Below are 13,003 nucleotides of genomic sequence, written 5' to 3' on the forward strand. Positions count from 1 at the left end.
ATTATAAAAAATTCATCATATTTTCAAATGGAGATGGTGTGAATAGGGATGAGGATAAGGATAGCTTCCTCATCCCCATCCCATTATCATCTCTACATATATTTGAATGGCTTTAGAAAAATCTATTTCTACATTTTTTTCTTAACTAAAATTAATCATAACTCACAAACTTTCATGTCACTCTATAAATTTTATCTGTTTCAACGACGCTCAACAACTCTAACTAGCTCTAACAATTCTAGATGCTCTAATAGTTTTAAACTCTAATAGAAACGCTCAAGACACACTAACAATTTCAGACGTTTTAGTAGTTCTAGCCATTCCAACGGTTTTAGCAGTTCCAGCTATTCTAGATGCTTTAATAGTTCTAGCAATTCTTGTGGGTCTCATGTTCCAACGGTTTCATATACTCTAGTGGCTCTTGTAGTTTTAGCCACTAAAATCTTTTCAGATGCTCAATGCACTCTAGCAATTTCAGACGCTTTAAACGCTCTGGAAATAAAAAACACTTTGGCAGTTCCAGACACTCTAGTAGCTCTAGCTATTTCGGTGGTTCTTGCCATTTCAGCGGTTCTTGATGATCCAATATTTGCAAACGCTTCAACATCTCTAGAAACTCCAGCAATAGAAAGGAAAGGTAGCCAACAATGCCTATTTTTTTAAAACTTATAGAATACAACCATATGATAGGAATATTTAAAATACAATACAAATAAAAAAAACAAATATAAACAAATTACTATAAATTAACCAAATTCTATAAATAATCATGATACTCTGTATATATTTTGGAAAATCACTAGTCTCATTTTTCTTCTTTGCAGTAGCAGGTCCTACAACATAAAAAATTTAATATAGTGCCTCTGAATTTTTGTGATCAAGAGAAGCGATAAATTTTTCAAATTATTCAACCATCTGGGGCACAATTCCTTATGGCCTTACTATTACAAGCGCACCATCCTCCTCATAAGGGTCAACTACATCTTTTTCAAAATGATGCGAGTTCTTAGAGTCATTGTCACGACCCAAATTTATGAGTCGCGACCGGCGCTAGGGAATGGGAGTGGTAGCTCCGAAACCCGTAGCAAGCCTAAAATCCTGTGTAAATTTTTCGTAAATCAAATCATTTTTCATATATCAAAATACATGTGACCCCATTTTACAAAAATATCAGAGTTAGAATGCGCTAGACAAATACATAGAAAAAAACATCTAGACTACTGCGGACCGCTAGAATGAAAACCTTCTTTCACTTCTTGTGCAAATGAGTTCCGAGAATTAAAACTTCGGAAGCTTGACTCTTCAAATCATATCATACTATCCCTGAAAAATGGGAGGAACAACGGGGTCAGTATAAAACTGAGTGAGTTCACCAAAATTACACGCAATATCACATAAAGGGTTAAAATCCATTGAAAATCCATTCTATATATCAAAAATAATCTTTTGACATCATATTGCGTATCTTCTTTACTTTCCTTCATAATTCTTTGTTTATTTCATAAACTTATAGTTTATAAGTATTTGTCGTCCTTGATTTCTTATTATGATATTGATATTTTTCTTTCTCATTTTGTTGCATTAGTTTTCGACCGAATCTTAAATCTAAGTTTATATTATCATGATTCTAAGTCGAACTAAATCATTGGCAAGTCTCTTGTGACTTGATCCTTATGGTTGGTTCCCGAGATAGTTCAACCGAGTTACCCATAACCATATGGTACAGTCCCGAGATAATTCAACCGAGTTACTTGTACCATTTCTCAATCCCAAACGATCGATAAGAGTCCCGAGATAATTCAACCGAGTTACTCCTTAGACACGGGTCCCGAGATAGTTCAACCGAGTTACCTTCGTGTCTGCATTCGGACTCTGCACCCTGCAGGTCTTTTGAACTTAACTGTCGATTCATATAATTCCTATTGACATTTAATAGGAGTGGTTGTTCACATTGTGTCTCGATCTTGTTTCGTATTAATTCTCGATGTATCGCACTTACTTTTATTTCGTATGAGTTCCGAAGACTATCATCGAGAATGGATGAAATACAGGTCCCGGAATAATTCTACCGAGTTCAACCTTGTATCTCAGTTCTTATTATTTTGTGTACCATAGTACAATTCTCATTTTACGTTTTTGTATTTTTCGTTCTGTTGTATTGATCCTTTATGGACCATGGCATGCACATTACAATCTACAAGCATACATCTATAACACACGCACGTATGGGTATTTATTATGTTTGATAGTACATATCGGAATGTACTATATTTCCTTATTCATATTTGATCTGATACTTGTATATTATTCGATATTCGATTTATTAGTACATATAGGAATGTACTGAACTTTTCTTATTTGTATTTGGTTCAATTCACGTTATTTTACTTTACCCATCCCCGGTACCTTAACATTTATGTTATTATCAAATTAACACATTACGATAAAACATCATTTTCAAAACATACATACGTGTACAATTTAAAAACAAACTTTTCAAATATATAAATATTCATATAGCCTTTCGTAATAAAATACGCGGCTTTATGAATATTGACGAGTAATTTAAAGTGTACTCACCACTTGCTATCCATAATCTTTAAATAAACACGAAGACATCTCGATCCGTTCCCCTCAAGCCTTGTCGATAGTCGCTTCGTCGAGTCTACGCAAATTCGATAACACTACGAATTAATAAAATTTCTAAGTATAACTAATTTATCAAAAAGCTAATTTTCTAGTCTACTTCGGCTAACCAAATTCTTATCTAAAAATAGTCCGACCCCAAAACAAAATTGACATTCTTAAAGTTCGGAATGTCGCCTACAACTTTTATTTAGGTCTCGGAATGAAATTCGCACCCGAAGGTGTCGGAATCTAGCCCATAAGGTTTTTACATAGGGCTGTCCTAAAACTGCAGACCTGCTCTGAGCAATAAAATGTTTTGCTCAATTTGATTATTTTAGAGGCAGAATTAGAGAAAACTTAAACCTGGACAATTGTAGGTAACATCTCAAAGTTTTCGTGCCAACAAACGGAACTTGATTCCGAGTTATAAAACTCGAGATATTGCTCTCACAATACCTCTATTCTGCAGTACAAAATTCTGCCAATCGTCAAACTAATTTTCGCCGACTCGTTTCGTAATTATTTCGTGTTGAAACTAAACCTAACAATTTCAGACCTCTAACACCAATTCAATCCAGCCTCTAAATACTTCAATTGTCAATCATAATTCATAGCTAAGTTTCATCAAACTAACACAACCTAAATAATTCATTAATATCCAATACTATCATCATTTTTTTTCATCAAACTTCACCATCACTTTAATCAATTAAACTCAACTTGTTTCAGCTCTAATTAACTCACATCAAAGAATGAATCCAACATTTGATCATCACTTCATCCATCAAGTTTAGGGGCCGAAACCCTTGCCCATCTTCAAGTCAAATTGCATTCAATCACAACACAATTTCAATGGTTAAAACACCAACTTATTAACCATCATCATTATCATAGAAAAAGTAAATCCTAAGCCATCAAACTCATCCAACATATCAATCAAAACATAGATAAATTTCAAAATTCAACCTCACCTTGGATTGTTGATCATGGCCAAACACTTCAAGCTCAAATTCACCATCAACTTTGCTTCAATTCAACTCAAGAACACCTATAATCATCAACACATAAAATCCCCAAATCAATCCTCAAAACCCTTAACATATACATCACACACAATTCAAAACTTTCATCCTACATCAAAACAACCATTAGACTTAACTTAAATCATCAATTTACTCATCATACACATCATTTCCACCATTGGAATCATCATCACCATTTTAACTAATCAAACCCGAAACTTACAGCCCTAACCCTAATCCCAAGATGTGATTATTACCTTGAACAATAGGGCTAGATCAGTAGCTCTCCTTCTTCTCGTTCCGTGGCCACAAGAATCGTCCAATTTCGTTGAGAAACGAAGAAGTTATGCTCCTTTGAAATTTGGTTGATGATCTTCCATGGAGAAAGGATGGAGTACGAAATTTGGGAGCTGAAAATGATAAGCTTGCTGAGTTTAAACTCATATGCAAGTGGCTTAGATAAATGAGACAAAAGTCTCCTTTAGTCCTTGAGTTTGCCACCTCCTCAACCTCTAACTTCTAACTTTTCTTTCGTCCAATTTAGTCCACTAATCCTTTAATTATTCGATTCTCGATGAATTCCGTATTATTTATTTTCCAAATAAATAATATTAGTATCATATCTTATAATATCACTTTTCAACAATTTATTTTGGCAATTTTGGCCAAAAACGCTCAAATTTCTATTTTGAGCTAATTTGCACTTTTTCTCACTTTTTCGTCCAATTTTCATATTAATGACTATCGATAACCACTTTATCGATATTATTTTCTTATCTTGAGAAAATAGAGTAAAACATAACTTCCTTCGGAAGTTTGTGGTTAAAAGTCCACTTTAGCCCTTAAGTGGCTAATTTGCACTTTAACCCTTATTCTTAACTAACCGTCAAACTTTCTTCTAAAACGATTTCGTACACTTACGAAACTTGACGATCATTTATTAATAATATTTCACGGACCTTGACGTGAATATTATTAACTCTGGCTTTCCAACTTATTTTATCTCATTCCATTTTTGTCCCGATTAAATCCAATTCATCGCATAATAATTTTCCATTTAAATTATTATCCTACGATAATTCCAATAGACCCTCTTCGGTCTAAGTCCTTATTATCCAATCCTAATCTGATTTTCTCGTTCTTAATCTTTACGATTATGCCTCGTGGCACTACACGTAATACCTCAAAAATTTAGGTTATTACAATCTTCCCCCCTTATAAAAATTCGTCCTCGAATTTTCATAATCTTCTAATATCACTTAACCAATCCTTGTTCAAACCTTATCATTCACTTCCTTCCACACTTCCGCTGCGATACTCTGATTAGTTATTCACTAACTGTTGACTTTACAATTAGGTTTATACGGTCATCTCGATATACTTATCGAGTAACTTCTTATGCTAACAATCCTAACCATCTTGTTACTTCTTGATTCATAACTATTATGAATTAATTATCTTTATTCGACCTTTTTGAACAACATATGTTTGTTCGTAGGGTTCATATCCCCTGACGTAACTAACTTCTATGTTCGATTTCCTCGTCCTAGAGGTAAACGTGCTTCGAGTTTAATCATGGCCGCTATCACTTTACATGTTTGTAAAGTAGCGTCGTTGTTCTTGTATTTAATATACAAGACCGACATTAGAGATTTGCAATTCAAATCTCGACACGTTGCGATTCGCATTACACTACTCGTCGTTCTATATACTTGTCGTGTTACATACATATGTTTTCATATAGGCCTAACAAGGTGATCAGTCTTGTTCTATGCCTCTATATACAGAGTCTCTGTCTGAGCTTACTTACGTTGGAAAACTCATCCGTTTAAAATCACGATACTTTTCATTTCTCAAATCATGTCATAATTGTGCGCCGGTGTGATGACTTCTCTCATCACAAGAGTTGCAATGATACTCCTCTTTTTCATTTTCAAACATACACAATGTATATGATGCATGTCCTATTAGTGAATGCAATATGGATGTAGTGATGCAATTCTATTCGTGTCAATGCGATGTTGTTATGAATCGTGTCCGGGCACAATTATGTCTTTTCAAAACATCTCATTCAAATCAAATACTTTTCTTCTAATAAAACGGGTTTTATGTAAGTTTCTTTGACATCAGACTCTGTATAACTATTATTTCTTATCATTTATCGTACTATCGTTCGCAATCTATATACATCTATATTGATCGAGTTCAAATAAAATCTACGTCTCCTAGATTTTCCTTGGCTACGTCGCCTATCTTATGTCTTGCGAGCATTTCTCTCAACATAGACTTAGCAAACTTTGCAGCATTTAACCATAAGAACTATTTCTATTCATAACAATCGATTATAATATATACATTTCATGTATAATATAAATTATCACAGGCTTACATACTTGTGAGCATATCACTCTCCTGAGTGATCGCGCTGCAAAGCAATACATATTTCATCCATCATATACCATTCAATCAATTCAAAACCATTGCGATTCATAACGACGTTCTTATATAATATGAGTCTCGAGAGTATATAACTCTTCGCAGACTATAGATACTCGAAAGCATATTCCTTACTCGAGTAAACACAAAACATAAATTGTGCTCATGCACATTCCTAACTCGACTCCTAATAGCACATATAGGAGGGGACGTCTTTGTAAAATGATTGAAAAATCGATGAAAAAGATGATAACGTTCAAAAGACATGACTGGAAATTCCTATAATCCGCAGTAGTTCTTAGCTTAACCTATTGACATCATACCTAGGAACTACAAACATCAATCGTATACAGGCAATGGCCTATGAATCTAAACCATTGCTCTGATACCACCTTTGTCACGACCCAAATTTATGAGTCGCGACCGGCGCTAGGGAATGGGAGTGGTAGCTCCGAAACCCGTAGCAAGCCTAAAATCCTGTGTAAATTTTTCGTAAATCAAATCATTTTTCATATATCAAAATACATGTGACCCCATTTTACAAAAATATCAGAGTTAGAATGCGCTAGACAAATACATAGAAAAAAACATCTAGACTACTGCGGACCGCTAGAATGAAAACCTTCTTTCACTTCTTGTGCAAATGAGTTCCGAGAATTAAAACTTCGGAAGCTTGACTCTTCAAATCATATCATACTATCCCTGAAAAATGGGAGGAACAACGGGGTCAGTATAAAACTGAGTGAGTTCACCAAAATTACACGCAATATCACATAAAGGGTTAAAATCCATTGAAAATCCATTCTATATATCAAAAATAATCTTTTGACATCATATTGCGTATCTTCTTTACTTTCCTTCATAATTCTTTGTTTATTTCATAAACTTATAGTTTATAAGTATTTGTCGTCCTTGATTTCTTATTATGATATTGATATTTTTCTTTCTCATTTTGTTGCATTAGTTTTCGACCGAATCTTAAATCTAAGTTTATATTATCATGATTCTAAGTCGAACTAAATCATTGGCAAGTCTCTTGTGACTTGATCCTTATGGTTGGTTCCCGAGATAGTTCAACCGAGTTACCCATAACCATATGGTACAGTCCCGAGATAATTCAACCGAGTTACTTGTACCATTTCTCAATCCCAAACGATCGATAAGAGTCCCGAGATAATTCAACCGAGTTACTCCTTAGACACGGGTCCCGAGATAGTTCAACCGAGTTACCTTCGTGTCTGCATTCGGACTCTGCACCCTGCAGGTCTTTTGAACTTAACTGTCGATTCATATAATTCCTATTGACATTTAATAGGAGTGGTTGTTCACATTGTGTCTCGATCTTGTTTCGTATTAATTCTCGATGTATCGCACTTACTTTTATTTCGTATGAGTTCCGAAGACTATCATCGAGAATGGATGAAATACAGGTCCCGGGATAATTCTACCGAGTTCAACCTTGTATCTCAGTTCTTATTATTTTGTGTACCATAGTACAATTCTCATTTTACGTTTTTGTATTTTTCGTTCTGTTGTATTGATCCTTTATGGACCATGGCATGCACATTACAATCTACAAGCATACATCTATAACACACGCACGTATGGGTATTTATTATGTTTGATAGTACATATCGGAATGTACTATATTTCCTTATTCATATTTGATCTGATACTTGTATATTATTCGATATTCGATTTATTAGTACATATAGGAATGTACTGAACTTTTCTTATTTGTATTTGGTTCAATTCACGTTATTTTACTTTACCCATCCCCGGTACCTTAACATTTATGTTATTATCAAATTAACACATTACGATAAAACATCATTTTCAAAACATACATACGTGTACAATTTAAAAACAAACTTTTCAAATATATAAATATTCATATAGCCTTTCGTAATAAAATACGCGGCTTTATGAATATTGACGAGTAATTTAAAGTGTACTCACCACTTGCTATCCATAATCTTTAAATAAACACGAAGACATCTCGATCCGTTCCCCTCAAGCCTTGTCGATAGTCGCTTCGTCGAGTCTACGCAAATTCGATAACACTACGAATTAATAAAATTTCTAAGTATAACTAATTTATCAAAAAGCTAATTTTCTAGTCTACTTCGGCTAACCAAATTCTTATCTAAAAATAGTCCGACCCCAAAACAAAATTGACATTCTTAAAGTTCGGAATGTCGCCTACAACTTTTATTTAGGTCTCGGAATGAAATTCGCACCCGAAGGTGTCGGAATCTAGCCCATAAGGTTTTTACATAGGGCTGTCCTAAAACTGCAGACCTGCTCTGAGCAATAAAATGTTTTGCTCAATTTGATTATTTTAGAGGCAGAATTAGAGAAAACTTAAACCTGGACAATTGTAGGTAACATCTCAAAGTTTTCGTGCCAACAAACGGAACTTGATTCCGAGTTATAAAACTCGAGATATTGCTCTCACAATACCTCTATTCTGCAGTACAAAATTCTGCCAATCGTCAAACTAATTTTTGCCGACTCGTTTCGTAATTATTTCGTGTTGAAACTAAACCTAACAATTTCAGACCTCTAACACCAATTCAATCCAGCCTCTAAATACTTCAATTATCAATCATAATTCATAGCTAAGTTTCATCAAACTAACACAACCTAAATAATTCATTAATATCCAATACTATCATCATTTTTTTTCATCAAACTTCACCATCACTTTAATCAATTAAACTCAACTTGTTTCAGCTCTAATTAACTCACATCAAAGAATGAATCCAACATTTGATCATCACTTCATCCATCAAGTTTAGGGGCCGAAACCCTTTCCCATTTTCAAGTCAAATTGCATTCAATCACAACACAATTTCAATGGTCAAAACACCAACTTATTAACCATCATCATTATCATAGAAAAAGTAAATCCTAAGCCATCAAACTCATCCAACATATCAATCAAAACATAGATAAATTTCAAAATTCAACCTCACCTTGGATTGTTGATCATGGCCAAACACTTCAAGCTCAAATTCACCATCAACTTTGCTTCAATTCAACTCAAGAACACCTATAATCATCAACACATAAAATCCCCAAATCAATCCTCAAAACCCTTAACATATACATCACACACAATTCAAAACTTTCATCCTACATCAAAACAACCATTAGACTTAACTTAAATCATCAATTTACTCATCATACACATCATTTCCACCATTGGAATCATCATCACCATTTTAACTAATCAAACCCGAAAGTTACAGCCCTAACCCTAATCCCAAGATGTGATTATTACCTTGAACAATAGGGCTAGATCAGTAGCTCTCCTTCTTCTCGTTCCGTGGCCACAAGAATCGTCCAATTTCGTTGAGAAACGAAGAAGTTATGCTCCTTTGAAATTTGGTTGATGATCTTCCATGGAGAAAGGATGGAGTACGAAATTTGGGAGCTGAAAATGATAAGCTTGCTGAGTTTAAACTCATATGCAAGTGGCTTAGATAAATGAGACAAAAGTCTCCTTTAGTCCTTGAGTTTGCCACCTCCTCAACCTCTAACTTCTAACTTTTCTTTCGTCCAATTTAGTCCACTAATCCTTTAATTATTCGATTCTCGATGAATTCCGTATTATTTATTTTCCAAATAAATAATATTAGTATCATATCTTATAATATCACTTTTCAACAATTTATTTTGGCAATTTTGGCCAAAAACGCTCAAATTTCTATTTTGAGCTAATTTGCACTTTTTCTCACTTTTTCGTCCAATTTTCATATTAATGACTATCGATAACCACTTTATCGATATTATTTTCTTATCTTGAGAAAATAGAGTAAAACATAACTTCCTTCGGAAGTTTGTGGTTAAAAGTCCACTTTAGCCCTTAAGTGGCTAATTTGCACTTTAACCCTTATTCTTAACTAACCGTCAAACTTTCTTCTAAAACGATTTCGTACACTTACGAAACTTGACGATCATTTATTAATAATATTTCACGGACCTTGACGTGAATATTATTAACTCTGGCTTTCCAACTTATTTTATCTCATTCCATTTTTGTCCCGATTAAATCCAATTCATCGCATAATAATTTTCCATTTAAATTATTATCCTACGATAATTCCAATAGACCCTCTTCGGTCTAAGTCCTTATTATCCAATCCTAATCTGATTTTCTCGTTCTTAATCTTTACGATTATGCCTCGTGGCACTACACGTAATACCTCAAAAATTTAGGTTATTACAGTCATCTTTCAGATAGCGTCATTGGGCGTGCTAAACTATTCCATGCGAACTTTAAAAAAAATACCTATTGTAATTGAAAATCATAATGAAAATTGAAACTAATACTACGATTGAAATTGAAGTTGAAAGACATAAATTGCATTAAAAAAAATACAAAGTTACCACACATATGAGTTATGAAAAGTATGAAATTTGCATTGTTCTTTCTTTGATAGTTCTTGAGTTTTTTATTTAATTTGTCTGAGACGTTACAGTCTTTATCTTTTTTTTTAAACTGCATTTTCAAAAAATTGTTTCTTTTTACATTTTTACATTTTTCAACTTTCACATTCTCCACCTTCAAAAAATGTCCTTTAGTAATCCCAAGGCGCATGTGAGTTGGTAAGACGCTCTTCTGATTTAAGTGAGGTCGCTGGTTCGAACCATACTGATGTGTGCAGCCGCTTAAAATTTGAGACCAGAGCTTTACCTGCCACAGGGAACCTACCCGGCTCGAGTGAGAATTAGTTTGAATGTGGAAGGTTTAAAAACGCCGTTTTATAGTTGGAATCTGTTCATGACACCTGATGGTCATATAAAAGAATGTCCTTTAGTAAAAACTGTCACACCAACGTACTAATATTGGAGAATTAGCTTGTAGGTTTCTGTGGATGGATTACAACATTGTTTAATTTTTTTGGCCTTTTGGATTTTTTTAATTTTGATATAAACAGCTTATTATTCTAAATAAAACTATCATACAAAATTTTCTAGTAATATAATATAAATGTTTTTCTGGAGTAATGTAAAGCCCTCTTGTGATATCAAATTAATGTTATTGTGGGGGAAAAAATTATATTATTGTAGGTATTCAATACGATTTTTAAATAAAAAGAAATTAAATTATAATTTTTGCTAGAATAATATCATCTGTTATCGCACAAATGCAATAGTTAGTAGCTCTGATTTCACCATTATTTTCAAACCACCACACGTGTTATGTACATTTTATTTTACACTGAAGTTAGCATCAATAATCATACAAAATAATCGTTATGACATTATGACTTTAATTTTTGCAGAAATTTAACTCGTTTGAAAAATAAAATTTGGCATCTCCACATCTGAAAATAAAAAATGAATTATTTTTAAATTAAATCAGTTCGGATTATATCTAATCAAACTACGACATTAAGCTATAGATTATTTATAGATATTAACCAAAATTAGTCAAAAGAAATATTATTCAACTAAGAATGAAAACGCTATATAAAATTAGAAAATAGAAAGGTGATTTTTAGCAAAAGAAAATGATAAAATACCATAAAAAAGACATGAAGTAATTTTTGTATTTGATTAGAGTTGCATATAAAATAAAGAGCAATTACTATAAGGTTCCGTACATTTATTATAATTCATACTTTAATCCTTTCTATTTGAAAATCAAACAATATGATCTCTTTTTTTTTTCTGTCAACGATTTAGTTCTTCTGTCCAATTTTGTGTTAGTCATCCGAATCAGTAGAACTATATGGCCTCTCACTTTTGTTTTTTTCAACGATTTCGTCCTTTATTTTTATTTCTGTCAACGATTTTGTTCCTCATTTTTAAAAATTAATTTACTCCCAAATCATTTGACTCCGTTGATTAACATAAAAAATGAGCAAATTAAAATGTAAATTATGACAAATGTGAAACCTCATAATAACTTACTCTAAAATAAGTGCGGCTATTCATGCAAAGATTGAAGCAAATTTCGTAAAACTTTCTCTCATGAAAATATACGAAAGAAAAAAAAAGGAAAGGGAAAATAAAGTTGAAAAATAAAAATTGAAGTTGTGATTGTTGCATTCCTTTAACATTCACAAAAATAAATAAAAGTGTAGCATGATGTATTTAAATAATCTTTTAAATACATCATCCATCTTCTAATTAAATTTTATTATATTACTAAGTGAAACTCAATTTATTTTATTTATAAATAAAATAATGAACAAAAATCTATCTAAAAATGTTATTTATTTGGTAATCTTTATTTTTTAACTAAAAAAAAGTCACTTTCTAAAGTTATGAGTGTATGGCTGGAATTGTAGAAATCAGATGCCATGTATATAGGAAAAAGATGTTTGATCATTCATTTTTAGGCACTTACTATTAAATTATTATCAATTTTGGTTCTCTTTTTCTTTTTTAAATCGCAATCAGACATATGAAGCTAACTTTTCACGAAATGTTTGATTTATAGATCCTTTTTTGTCAAAGTTTGATTTATAGATGATAACGACGATTTTGCATGTAAAAGCTTAAGCATATTAATTAAAAGGAAACGGTTATATATAAATTCACTGATATTTCCAAACACCAAATGGGAAAGAATTTATATTAATATTTTAAAAAGTTTAAAATAAAAATAAGTTTATTATTTTAATTTGAATAATTCAATTAAAATACTAAATTTATTATTTTAATTTGAATAATTAAATTAAAATACTAAGTTTAAGTATCATTATTAATCGTTCTATCCAATATAATTATTAATAATAAATTTACTTTTTCAAAACATATTATAAAGGCCAAATAATTAAAAAAGGTCAAATTTTTTATGAAAATTTTACAAAAGTTCAAAACTTTCAATTTTATCCAATTTATCTTGAATTGCAGAATTTCGTTTCAATTATGTCCAACTACACAATTTTGCTTATGTG

At 32.3% G+C, this 13,003-nt stretch overlaps 1 long non-coding RNA gene across 3 annotated transcripts; it reads right to left on the bottom strand.

The window, feature by feature from the left end:
• Positions 1–860: 860 nt before the first annotated feature.
• On the bottom strand, positions 861–10,295 carry LOC126665468 (uncharacterized). Of its 3 annotated transcripts, none has more exons than XR_007637643.2 (7): positions 9,373–10,295; positions 9,065–9,141; positions 8,046–8,130; positions 3,908–6,788; positions 3,595–3,676; positions 2,581–2,665; positions 861–1,323 (listed from the first exon to the last, which is right to left on the bottom strand). It is a non-coding gene; the product is annotated as an uncharacterized LOC126665468 (long non-coding RNA). The 3 variants fall into 3 exon arrangements; XR_007637635.2 differs by having other exon boundaries at positions 3,600–3,676; positions 9,060–9,141; XR_007637627.2 differs by having other exon boundaries at positions 863–1,323; positions 3,600–3,676; positions 9,373–9,781.
• Positions 10,296–13,003: the final 2,708 nt, after the last annotated feature.

Source organism: Mercurialis annua, linkage group LG1-X (assembly GCF_937616625.2).
Source record: "Mercurialis annua linkage group LG1-X, ddMerAnnu1.2, whole genome shotgun sequence".
In the NCBI taxonomy this organism is placed as follows: domain Eukaryota; kingdom Viridiplantae; phylum Streptophyta; class Magnoliopsida; order Malpighiales; family Euphorbiaceae; genus Mercurialis; species Mercurialis annua.